This window comes from Bos indicus, chromosome 9, assembly GCF_029378745.1.
Source record: "Bos indicus isolate NIAB-ARS_2022 breed Sahiwal x Tharparkar chromosome 9, NIAB-ARS_B.indTharparkar_mat_pri_1.0, whole genome shotgun sequence".
NCBI lineage: Eukaryota > Metazoa > Chordata > Mammalia > Artiodactyla > Bovidae > Bos > Bos indicus.
In genome coordinates this window covers 51,643,323-51,657,155 of record NC_091768.1, presented here as the reverse complement: position 1 = coordinate 51,657,155, position 13,833 = coordinate 51,643,323, and the positions used below count along the sequence as shown (strand labels likewise).

The window sequence follows — 13,833 nt, the reverse complement described above, 5'->3', positions numbered from 1 at the left end:
GAGAACACGTGGGGAGTCTGCCAAGCAGAGGAATGGGTCTCTTCAGAGAAATACTACATTTTAAAGGGAAGATCTTTCCCCACCTCTTCAGAGCGATTTTCAAATCTTGGCACTAAAGAGGGGGAAAAAAGGTATGTCTTTTCTTTGAAATGCTGGCTTTTTCTGAAAAGACCACCCTCTCCCCAAGCCTTGGAAACTTCAAACAGTCTGACCGAGAAGTCAGAACTCCTCTGGTTGAAGACAGTTATATCTTGAAAGCTGCTACAGGCTATAAGCTCTTAGAGGGTCCTGGAGCTCAGAGTCTGTTTGTATTCATTTTTAATAAGCTAAATGAAAAGTGGGAGAGAATTCTGAGCATGTATATAAATGCACACATAGGTGTATACCTATATATGCATACATTCTTATCTTTTAGCATTGTAAATATATAGCATTTAGTGAAATGTACATCTGATGAACTAATTTATTTTAGGAAAGAAACAAAATCAAGTACGAATGTAAATTTTCTTTGAAAAATTGTGATTATGTCTTTTTTTTTTTTTTTACTAAATATATTCTGGCTGAAAATTTCCTGGGAAATTTTAATTGGATTTTATACTTTTTGTATTATTTTTATGTACCTCACTTTTCACTACTCTGTGAAAATTTGACACAAATTCTATGTGTTTCTCTTACCTGATATAATTTAAATGCATTTTAAAAGCATGAATTAAAGGGCAAAATCCCAAGTCATTGACTAAGGTGAATATTAATTTCAGTGCAGTATCTCTATTTTTGGCACTTTCTACCCTGTGGATACTTTCCGTGTCTCCTTGGCCCTTCAAGTTGTTCTCTTGTTTTCTCCAGATAAAACAAGTATGTTCTAAACATACATAAAACAAATATGTTACACATATACACCCATGCTGCTGCTGCTGCTAAGTCGCTTCAGTCATGTCGGACCCTGTGCAACCCCATAGACGGCAGCCCACCAGGCTCCCCCGTCCCTGGGATTCTCCAGGCAAGAACACTGGAGTGGGTTGCCATTTCCTTTTCCAATGCAGGAAAGTGAAAAGTGAAAGTGAAGTCGCCTAGTCATGTCCGACCCTTAGCGACCCCATGGACTGCAGCCCACCAGGCTCCTCCGTCCATGGGATTTTCCAGGCAAGAGTACTGGGGTGGGGTGCCATTGCCTTCTCCAATATACACTCAAATAAGTCTTTCAATGCATACAGAGAGGAAAAATAATGACCAGAGCGCTGAATTGCAATCCAAAGTATTTTTTTTCCTGTGGTTCCCATAGCTGTGCCCCTCAAAAGTTCAAAAGTCTAGAATAGTAGCACAATGTGTCTGTGGGCTGTATGTGACACTTTGGACACAACTTCCCCCTATCTACCTTCTATTCCAACCATGGCTGTGTCATCAACCAATCTGGCACAGGTATAACCAGAAACACCTGTTCACACCACCTCCTTATTTTTGACCCAGGTCTTCTGTGATGTCTTATGAGATGCCTGTGTGAACTAACCAAGCCATTCTGACATAAGCACAAAGGGGTACAAGGAGTCAACTCCTCATAGCGTGATCCTTGACAAACAACAGATGTGAGAAAATGGCTAAATACAGCCTTCTTCCATCCTGAAGGTGAGCAAATTAGAATTCATTTTATGCACTTCAGAGGGTCCCCAGCAAAACAGAGTCCCAGATACCTCAGCAGTTACTAACTTAATAACATACTCACGCATGGACATTTATACCTTTTCTCATTATGCCAGTATTTCCCACGCATGGGTGGTCTTGCTCCCCATCCCTTTTTGTGAGGATGTTTGGCAATGTCGAGAGACAGTTTTGGTTGTTACAGCTCAAGAACAGAGACTATTGGCATGTAATGGGTAAAGACCAGGGATGCTGCTAAACATCCTATGATATAAGCAACAGCCCCTACAAAAGACTGTTCTTTTTGTTATTGTTGTTGTCTTTAATTTATTGGTGTATAGTTGCTTTACAATGTTGTGTTAACTACTGCCATACAATGAACTGAATTAGCTATATGTATATACATATCCCCTTCCATTTGGATCTCCCCCCAAACCCCTGCCAATCCTACCCATCTAGGTCACCAAAGAACACTGAGCTGAGCTTCCAGTGCTATAAAGGGGTTCCTACTAGCTGTCTATTTCACACATGGTAGTGTATATATATGGGCTTCCCTGGTGGCTCAGATGGTAAAGAATCTGCCCCACAACGCAGGAGACCTGAGTTCAATCCCTGGGTTGGGAAGATCCCCTGGAGGAGGGCCTGACTATCCACTCCACATGTGGAGAATCCACATGGACAGAGGACCCTGGAGGGCTACAGTCCATGGGGTTGCAAAGAGTTTGGACATGAATGAGTGAATGAGCACAGTGTGTGTATATATATATATCAGTCTCAATCTCCCAATTCCTCCCACCCTGCTTCCTCCCACCATATCCACACATATGTTCTCAATGTCTGCTTCCCTATTCCTGCCCTGCAAATAGGTTGATCCATACTGTTTTTCTAGATTCCACATATATGCCTTAACATACTTGTTCATTCTTTCTGACTTATTTCACTCTGTATAACAGGCTCTAGGTTCATCCACCTCACTACAACTGACTCAAATTTATATTTATATAAATATAAGTACATATATTTATATTTACCTATGTTTATATATGACTCAAATTCCTTTATATAGCTGAGTAACATTCCGTTGTATATATATACTGTATCTTTATCCACTCATCCGTGGATGGACGTTTGGTTGCCTCCATGTCCTGGCTATTGTAAACAGTGCTGCGATGAACATTGGGGTGCATGTGCCTTTTTTTATGCCCAGTAGTGGGCACATAGAATATGATAGTTCTATTTTTAGCTTTTTAAGGAACCTCCAAACTATTCTCCATAGTGGCTATATCAATTTTCATTCCCACCCAAGGTGCAAGAGGGTTCCCTTTTCTCCACACTCTCTTTGGCATTTATTGTTTGCAAATTTTTTGATGATGCTCTTCTGACTGGTGTGAGGTAATACTCATTGTAGTTTAATGCACTGTTTTTTCCAAGGACTGTGGAGAACTGTTGATATGTTAAATTAGTAATAGCATATGAATGTCCAAATAGTCATTTTAAAGAACCATTCCTTTGTCATCCCTAAGGATGTATTTCTTATTTTTTCTATAATTTTGGGGGTGTTTGAAAAGTTTATTTCAATCAACTTTTCTGTTTAAATATTATCATCAGGTCAGTTCTGCTTTCCCATACCATCAGAGAAATATCTCCAAGCCCACCAAGTTTGCTTCCACCACTTAGGAGGCAAGAACAACAAAATGACTTCTTATAAGAGATTTGGTTCACTTCAGATATGGGGGTAAATCTCTGAATTCTTTAAACTCCTCAGAATCTACTAAATTGGCCAAATCAGAAGAAAAACTTGTCAGAAGCATCTGATCTTTCAATTATACCCAGAACAGGGAGTTCTCCCCTTTGTCATTCAATTACACCTTAAAAATTCAATGAAATTAAGAGAGAATCCTATTCACATTTTTGTTAAACTTGAGTTCAAATTTGAGAGAGTATACAAGTCAACTAAACCGAGTCTCTCATGTCAGGATCTGAAACATTTAACTTGTCTATGCGCAGACCTAGAAGAGCCATCATTATTTGTAGATGGTGTTACCTTCTCTGAGCAGAATTTTTTTTAATTATACAACACTGGTATTGCTGCCTCACACATCTGTTCTATATCTTCTAAAGAGCCAATCATAGAATTAGTGTCAGACACAGCAACTCCGGTGGAAGAGGAAAACAAGAATGTAAGTACATGAGCAAATTATAATTCCTCATGATGACAATGCACCTTCTCAAAAAAACAAACCCCAATTCAAGGTCTGTAACCTTGAATGAACTTCTGATTTTCAGTTCTGCTCTGTAATCCACGACCTTGAAATTTCTGGCCTTCTCTTTATCAAGGAGGGAAAAAAACATAGTACTCATTCTCCAAAAACATTAGCAGGAGTTTAAAAGATCCATATTTCGAAAAGCATCCTGGGGAGAAAATAATGACTTGAAAACATGTGATAGTTTTATTAAGTCACCTTCTTTTTAATGAATCATTAAAATTGAGCCCAGAGCAACCTACCTGTTGTGGAGTCTTGCTTCAAGCTTTCTCTCTGCTCCCCACCCTGAACCTGAAACTTTGTTGAGAATGACTGTGAATCCACAGTTTTAAGGTTCATTAATCATACTCCCTGCCGCATATACTTTCTGATGTGCTACGATGCTGAATGAGATTCCCATATTTATGCAAAATATTAGCCGAACTTTTTTTTATTAAAGACGTGCTTTATTAATCTTAATAAATCACAGTTTGCCGGGTCCTTTCTGACTGCTTCTCAAGTAAAATGGGGCTTGACTGTGCAGTAACAGTGTTTATGTCATGCTTGAATTGTTTAAGGTGAGGCTTTGAGTAGTTTTATTGCTTTTGTTTATATAGGTAAACCCAATCTGCACATTTGAAATGATTGATGAACTGCAGCCCCACTTGGAGTGTTTGTCATCACTCATGTGCTGAAGTGACATTTCTTTATGTATTTTGGCATAAACATATGCAACTACTGGCAAAGCATTTGACCCTAGAGTCTGACTATTTGTCATTCTAATCTTTTTTGCCCAAAGTCAGGCAAGTTACTGTATATTCTATCTTCACGCACATTGCTAATTATTCAACAGACAGTAAAATAGTCTTGTGGCTGGGATTGCATAAATTGCTGAATGTGCGATCTTCATTTCTCTAGCCAGGCAGCTAGGTACTATGCAGAAAAATAAATAAGGTTGAGATGCATGTAAATGTCAAGGAAGACAGCCATATTGAACTACAATAGCTTTTCAGGGAAATCTGCAGCTTCTACCCATGGAAAAAAAAAAAAGGGAGAGAAATATGCCATGAGTGGAATTTAGCAAATCAAATGTAAGCTAAGATTAAGCAAAATTCATTAGACATGACTACCTTGGAATATAATTTTTCTATAATGGGTCTTCGTTGAAAAGCAAGTAACCAATAACTCAGATCATGTAGACAGAGATAAATGAAGGACTTCCTAACCTCCAGGCTCAGAGTTCACACTCTATGTTGTGCTGTTTGAAAATGCGTGATTATTTATTGGTGAAAATGTCAGAAAAAATAATTAAAGTGTGAAGTAATTTTCTGAGGAAAGCAATCACACCTCATTTGGAGAACTTGGCTGTGGTTGCATTCCTATAAGTTCTGAGTAAGCAACAGCAGAGGGGAAGGGGGAGTGGCAGGAAGGAGTGAACCAATTTCAAAACACTTTCTTAAGAGAAACCAAAATAAGTGATATCGTTATTACCTGGTTCATGGAGTGTAGTGAAGAGGCAGAAGGTTAAATGTTGATAGAAAAATAAAGCTAACATTCCTAGGCAGGATGCACGACATGGTTCTTAGGATAAACCTTCATGGGAAATAAGGTAACTTACTTATAATTTGTGACAAAAATATTTTACTTACTACCATCAATGAGTTTTCAGCTAACTACTCAACTCTGGTGTAGCTGACAAAAAGGAGATGCTAAGTTGAGCTGAGAGATTTCAAGTCCTCATCTGCAGTAGGCACTACTTGGAAGAGTGATATTCGAGAATTTTCCATCCATTTTCTTCATTAATCAAGATGACATGCTGAATTTCTTATTAAGTGGATTTTCTTAGTTTAACTATGGAGAACCAGACTTTCAGTAAAGTGAGGAAAGGTTGAAAATTAGCATAAGAAGATAGTAGATATTGAGTTAGTATTACAAATAAACATTGGGGTCACAAAATATCCTCACAAATATAAAAGTATAAAGTGTATAAAACTATTGTGATGTTAATTGAGTTTAAACATTACATTTCAAGAAGGTAGTATAGGAATTCTTTTTTTTTTTTAACTTTAATTTGCTTTTATTTTCAGGATGGATATTTGGTTTCATTTTTTAAACTGTCAGTCAGTCAGTTCAGTTGCTCAGTCATGTCCGACTCTTTGTGACCCCATGGACTGCACCTTGCCAGGCCTCCCTGTCCATCACCAACTCCCAGACTTTACTCAAACTCAACTCCATTGACTCAGTGATGCCATCCATCCATCACATCCTCTGTCATCCCCTTCTCCTCTTGCCTTCAATCTTTCCCAGCATCAGGGTCTTTTTAAATGAGTAAGTTCTTCACATCAGGTGGCCAAAGTATTAGAGTTTCAGCTTCAACGTCAGTCCTTCCAATGAACATTCAGGACTGATTTCCTTTAGGATGGACTGGTTGGATCTCCTTGCAGTCCAAGGAACTCTCAAGAGTGTTATCCAACACCACAGTTCAAAAGCATCAATTCTTTGGTGCTCAGGTTTCTTTGTGCAACTCTCACATCCATACATGACTATTGGAAAAACCATTGCCTTGACTAGACATACCTTTGTTGGCAAAGTAATGTCTCTGCCTTTTAATTTGCTGTCTAGTTTGGTCATAACTTTTCTTCCAAGGAGTATGCATCTTTTAATTTCATGGCTGCAGTCACCATCTGCAGTGATTTTGGAGCCCAAAAAAAGTAGTCTGCAACTGTTTCTCCATCTATTTGCCATGAAGTATTAGGACCAGATGTCATGATCTTTGTTTTCTGAATGTTGAGCTTTAAGCCAACTTTTTCACTCTCCTCTTTCACTTTCATCAAGAGGCCCTTTAGTTCTTCTTTGCTTTCTGCCATAAGGGTGGTGTCATCTGCATATCTGAGGTTATTGATATTTCTTCCAGCAATCTTGATTTCACCTTATGCTTCCTCCAGCCCAGCGTTTCTCATGATGTATTCTGCATATAAATTAAATAAGTAGGGTAACAATGTACAGCCTTGACTCACTCCTTTTCCTATTTGGAACCAATCTATTGTTCCACGTCCAGTTCTAACTGTTGCTTCCTGATCTGCATATAGATTTCTCAAGAGGCAGGTCAGGTGGTCGGGTATTCCCATCTACTGAAGAATATTCCACAGTTTATTGTGATCTACACAGTCAAAGGCTTTGGCATAGTCAATAAAGCAGAAATAGACGTTTTTCTGGAACTCTCTTCCTTTTTTGATGATCCAGCAGATATTGACAATTTGATCTCTGGTTCCTCTGCCTTTTCTAAAACCAGCTTGAACACCTGGAAGTTCATGCTTCACGTACTGTTGAAGCCTGGCTTGGAGAATTGTGAGCATTACTTTGCTAGCATGTGAGATGAGTGCAATTGTGTGGTAGTTTGAGCATTCTTTGGCATTGCCTTTCTTAGGGGTTGGAATGAAAACTGACCTTTTCTAGTCCTGTGGCCACTGCTGAGTTTTCCAAATTTGCTGGCATATTGAATGCAGCACTTTCACAGCACCATCTTTCAGGATTTGAAAGAGCTCAACTGGAATTCCATCACCTCCACTAGGTTTTTTTGTAGTGATACTTCCTAAGGCCCACTTGACTTCGCATTCCAGGATGTCTGGCCTAGGTGAGTGATCATACCATTGTGATTATCTGGGTCATGAAGATCTTTTTTGTATGGTTCTTCTATGTATTCTTGCTACCTCTTCCTAATATCTTCTCCTTCTATTAGGTCCATACCATTCTGTCCTTTATTGAGCCCATCTTTGCATGAAATGTTCCCTTGGTATCTCCAATTCTCTTGAAGAGATCTCTAGTCTTTCCCATTATATTATTTTCCTCTATTTCTTTTCACTGATCACTGAGGAAGGCTTTCTTATCTCTGCTATTCTTTGGAACTCTGCATTCAAATGGGTATATCTTTCCTTTTCTCCTTTGCTTTTGGCTTGTCTTCTTTTCACAGCTATATGTAAGGCCTTCTAAGACAGTCATTTTGCTTTTTTGCATTTCTTTTCTTGGGGATGGTCTTGATCCCTGTCTCCTGTACAGTGTCATGAACTTCCGTCCATAGTTCATCAGGCACTCTGTCTATCAGATCTAGTCCCTTAAATCTATTTGTCACTTCCACTTATAGTCAATAGGGATTTGAGTTAGGTCATACCTGAATGGTCTAGTGGGTTTCCCTACTTTCTTCAATTTAAATCTATGTTTGGCAATAAGGAGTTTATGATCTGAGCCAGAGTGAGCTCCCTGTCTTGTTTTTGCTGACTGTATATAGCTTCTCCATCTTTGGCTGAAAAGAATACAATCAATCTGATTTCAGTGTTGGCCATCTGGTGATGTCCATGTGTAGAGTCTTCTCTTCTGTTGTTGGGAGAAGGTGTTTGCTATTTTATACTGTAGTAAGCTTTATTACTGGTCAGTGTATTTGCTGCTGTCCTGAGGGGGCTAGGGGAAATTTTTACTTCCCTGTGACTTTAGATTTGGTCATGAAACTGGCACTGCCCCCCCAAGCAAAAGGATTATACTTCTAGAGTGGTCATGTAAGTTTCTTTGACTGATGAAGTAGCATGTGACACATCAAAACTGAAGTTTTGAAAAGTATCCTGTATTTCCACCACACTCTTGTCCCTCTGATATAAGTCTGGCAATATTCTAGAACAGGGACACTCCAACAGCCTAGGTCCCAGAACAAAGAGGAACAGAGGGCAACTGGCCCACCACAGACATGGAACATGAATGTGCAAGAAAACTTTTTGGTTAGTAAGCTTTGGGGGTTATTTGTTATTGCAAGATAGCATATCCCCTCTTGATTGTTATTCTAAGAATCTGGAAAACATCTGTAAATCAGAAAATGTATGGAAAAATTCACCAGGAACTCCTCATATTTTTTCCTCTATCAATTAAATCTGGTTCAGCAGACAATCATTCAATATTCAACCTTCTGCTAGGTGGTGTTGAGACTTACCAAAGAAGGATACACCATAATCCTAGCCTTCAAAACCTTTACATTTTAGTCATTATTTACAGTCTCTGTTACAGGAATTATTTTTTACTCTTGAGACCTAGGCACCAACATGATGCACACATTTATGCACATATGTGAACTGCATTTAAAAACCTTATTTCTAGAAGCCATAAAGTACAGTCTGACTATTTGGTGTTTGCACCTCAAACACCCATTATTTTGGAGGTACCATTAGACACAACTGACATTTTTGCAGATTAGCTGTTGCTAAATTCCATGCAAAGCATTTCCACATTTACCCCATATAAGCCTTACCGTCCAGATGTTTCTAGTGCATAGGTCTGCTGGCCTGAACCCAGGTATCTTTCCTATATATCACCTTGCTGTGGGCCTAAGTGTTTCACAGTGATCAGGTGCTGGGAACCACAATGCACTGCCGGCTGTGAGGACTCAGCTAGTCTTTCTCCAGGTGGCTGCACCCCCTTCATCCTCTCTGGCGCTTGGTTCATTTGAAATCACTGAATTTGGATTGTGCATTTCAATGAGCTTCTTCCAGGCTTAGTCTGATGCAGAGAACCTGCAAAGCTCCCTTCTATCCACTTCCTGCTTCCTGTCAGGATGACAGACCTAATGCCAATGAATAATAGCATCTAAGGACCACCAGCATGAGAAGCCCGGTTTCCATTTTTGGTTAAAATCCTACTGCTTAGGCACCAATATCTTCTTGACTTGGCATTCGGAAATAACAAGGAAGAGCATAGATCGAAGAGCAGTTATAGTAAATTTATATATTTAATTTTTTCATGAACTGAAAGTGAACGTACAACACATTATTTGTATCAGACAACACTTAACATGTATTTGGATCAGTAAGCACACTAAAATGTTCTTTGATTTTTGACTTACACAGCATAGAAGTAACAGCCGTAAGACTATGATATGTAGTATAGGATCAAGTCTATACTAAAATTTAATGAAAAAGCAATGACTACATTTTCAACTCTTTGTAATTATAACTTGGACATTTCCTCCAAACATAAAGCCTGATGTCAAAAAGACTGTAGCAAGCCTGCTTCACTAAGATGGTCAAGTTCCTTCAGGCCTTTTCCTCCTGTTATATCAGTTCTTATGCTCCAATTTTATTGATTCTAAACTGTGATCATACTAACCATACGATACTATGGTATTATTTGCATCTTCTTCCGTATACTTATATGTATAACCTAATGTGGAAAACAATAAGGCATAGTGATTTTTATATGAATGTACACACAAGTGTGTGCAAAATTTGAGCACAACTTAAGTTACCTAGGTTTATTGACAGAGTATATATAAGACAAATAATATTCTAGTACTTGAATAGACAGGTTTATGTTGCAATACATTGGTGTACTTTCATTGATTCAGTCATTCATTTATCAAAAAGATGCTGAATACCTACACCTCTATCAGACCCATTTTTAAGTGTTGTAGACAAAATAACAAATAAAATATTTTCTCTGTTGCAGAACTGATATTCCAATGGGGAAATGTGACAATAAGCAAATAAGAAGATACTTAAAACAGCAATTGGCAATTGCTAAAGAATTTTAACAGGTAAAGGGATAGAAAATGCAGATATTACTTTAAATACTGTGGTCAGGGGCTTCCCTGGTTTTCCAGTGATTGAGTTGCACCCCCACCTTCCCCCCCACCCAAAAGAGACTGTATGCTTCCAATGCATGGGGCATGGGTTCAATCTTGATCAGGGAACTAAGATCTCACAAACTGCACGACATGGCCAAAAATAAAAAACAATGAGAATAATAAAATATTTTTTAAAGAAATACTTATAAAGATACTGTGGTCAGGAAAAGACTTTAAATGCACTTTTGAACAGGAATTTGTAATGGAGTAAGGGTAATAGCTGGACTTCCCCGGTGGCTTAGCAATAAAGAATCTTCCTGCCATTGCAGGAGACACAGGTTTGATTCCTGGGTCAGGAAGATCCCCTGGAGAAGGAAATGGCAACCCACTCCGGTATTATTGCCTGGGAAATCCCATGGACAGAGAAGCCTGGCGGACTACAGTCCATGAGGTTGCAGAGTTGGACATGACTTAGCAACTAAGCACTGCACAGCGCAGCAACTAAATAGCAACAACAAGGATGACAGCTATAGATTAAACTGTCCACTGATAGTCTGCCTCCAGATTCTTATCTGGGGGCTTAACCATCCTTTCTTTTATTTTCCCAATTATATTTCTACATATAAAATGCTTACCTTGATTTTCTTGGGTTTTCATTACTAACGTAAAATCATGCAGACAATGATAGCCTCTATTTAGAGATTAGAAATATCATATACCCTAACATTTGTGTCAGGAATTCTTGTGAAATAGCCTCTCATATTTTTTTTTTTTTTGAGGGGGGCAGAAAATAGTTACTTTAAAATATTTTCCTTGAATTAAGAGAAGTTTCATTCTTCTATACAGAGATGATTTATCAGCCAGCTTTTCCTCTAAATTACTAAGCCAATTCAGGGGAGATGAAAGAATTTATTCTTTAAGGTAAACACAGAGAGAAAAATCAGAAAGAAATTGACAGCCTAGTGAGACAAAAAGGCATATTCATTAAAGAAAACCTTTTTTAAGAGAAACTTGCAACATTGCCTCTTTGAAAAACTGCTGCTCTGTCATAGCTGTGTGGCTGCGCACACAGCTAAAGCTACCCGCAGTGACACACTTCTAGGGCAGGTAGCTCCCTGTAGCCATATTACACAAAGTCACCCTTTAAATCCACATTGCGTTTCATCCAAAAGCTGCAGCAGGAAAGAGGTGAAGAAATTCACTGGAAAGGCTGGGAAGGCCTTGAGCCTCTGTCCCACTGTCCCCTTTGCAGTCTCTGGCTGGATGAGCTGGGGTCACATTGTATGACACAGGGCTTGCTTTCTTCAAGTGTAAATGGAGATAATCATGCTCACCTTGTGGGTTTTTATGAAGAAATCCTAGGATAACGTACACAAGAACACACCATGAACCCGGCATGTCATCAGAACTCAGTAATTACGAGGTCTAGTTATTAGTGTGGCCCCATTTCTCTTTCTTTATTCATTCTCTGATGCATATCCAAGTATGGACAAAGAGACAAACTTGAAAGAGATGAAAAAGTGGAGTTAACTAACAGAACTTGTGCAGTAATGATCTGTCACCCTCAAAACTGAAACCCTAAGCTTTCATTATAATGAAGGTCTGGGCCTTGCCAAACAAAACTGTGATTTTACCTATCTCATTGTACTTCATTGAACCCTTTTTGAAGAAGGTTCAAATTAAACAATCACAGTTTAGACCCCACCAAGAAGATGTCACGAAGATAATGATCTAACAAATGCTGCATTTTGTGAGATGCAGGAGAGGAAGGCAAGGATGCAGTTGTTGTCCTCCAGCCTTGCCAGAGACTTGGTCTAAGACGGATACTGTCTCCTGCTTTTTGAAAGAGAGTTCAGACTGACACTTTACATTTCATATTTTATCCTTTGTTTTGTTTAAAGTACAAAGGAAAACCAGAGTTAAATAAAATTATTCTGTTAATTTGTAAAATTCTGTTGTCAGTCTCTCCCACTTAAGTGTGAAATCTATGGAGGCAGTGCCTCTATCTGTGTGTCCCCAGAGCCTAGAACAATGCCATAAACTCACTAGAACATTCAGGTAGAAGGTGTAATTTTAGATGAAAGAATGACAAATATATGAATGAATAGATAAATAAAATAATATCCAGGTAAGGAAATACCTTTTTGTTCCCCTTTCACATCTAGGACCATGCCTGGAATCCAGTGAATGTTTAATATGTGAAGAAATCTTAAAGATCTTGAACTTCAGACATGCCCTTGACTGAAGAATGGTCCTCTTTTCTCTAGGAAAAAATGGCCTTTTCAAGCAAGGGTTTAGCTTCAAAAAGGCATAAATAGAGCCATGAAACCCAGAAAGACGTCATACTTGATTGCTCTCACATTGAGCAGCTGTGTTTTGAGACACCCGTTAGAAGGCATGTTGTCTAAACTCCCACTCAACCCAGAAGACTCTCCTCTGACAGTCCTGCAAGATGAATATCCGCTCAAATATATCCTGTGAAAAGAAGGTTGTCACTTTTAGAGACAGCCATTAAATGGTTGGAAAGCTATAATTGTTAGAATTTTCCTACTTCTATGGGGTCAAAATCTTCCTCCTGAACTGTATACACTGCTCTTTTCATTTTCACAGAAGCAACGAAATCAACTCTATTACTTCTTAAATATAGAAGAGTCTCTTCTTTCTGTTTTTTTCTCCACCCCTAGTTTTTAACTGTTATTCAGAGAAAATGTGTTTGATGATTCATGTTCTACTTAAGTAGAATATAATGTATGTGGCCATTTACAAATAGGAAAGAATAAGAGGAGAAAATATGAAAACTGTCACATTTCACATCTCTTATTTCAAATGAATCATCACTATCAACCTATATTATTAGATCATTTTTAAGATTAGGATAACTGAGGCACAGAGAAGTTAAATACTGTGAAAATTAAAGCTAGAATTTGAAAGCAGAAATGGCTGTCTTGGAAAATATATGTTTTGTCTTATCTGGATACAATTTGGTATCTGTCTTTACATTTTGGATCAAAATATTTTCTGTGAACAAAGGTAACCTTATATTCCTTAGTGGTAGGGGTTTTGTTTCAAAAAGAACCAGCCCTCGTAGCTTGTGATTTGGATATTCAAGGTTCTGAGTGGGATAAAGGATCTCTAGCATGAGTAGGAGTAGCTGAGAAGTGGCAAAATACATGAGCAGAACAAGGCAGGAGTTCTCTGGCAAGCTAAGTCAGGTTCCAAAAGTTCCTTAAGACCCTCAGAAGTACAGAATATTTAGACAGACAAGTCCACTCCCAAGAACTGAATATGGACAAAGATATTGAATAATAGCCACAGTCCTCAGCAGACTGAGCCTGAAGTCTGAGAATTCAACAT

At 38.5% G+C, this 13,833-nt stretch overlaps 1 long non-coding RNA gene across 1 annotated transcript; it reads left to right on the top strand.

Annotated features, from left to right (window-relative positions):
- Window positions 1–1,473: 1,473 nt before the first annotated feature.
- Window positions 1,474–13,357, top strand: LOC139184826 (uncharacterized). The gene is made up of 3 exons (XR_011568340.1): window positions 1,474–1,623; window positions 10,362–10,449; window positions 12,645–13,357. It is a non-coding gene; the product is annotated as an uncharacterized lncRNA (long non-coding RNA).
- Window positions 13,358–13,833: the final 476 nt, after the last annotated feature.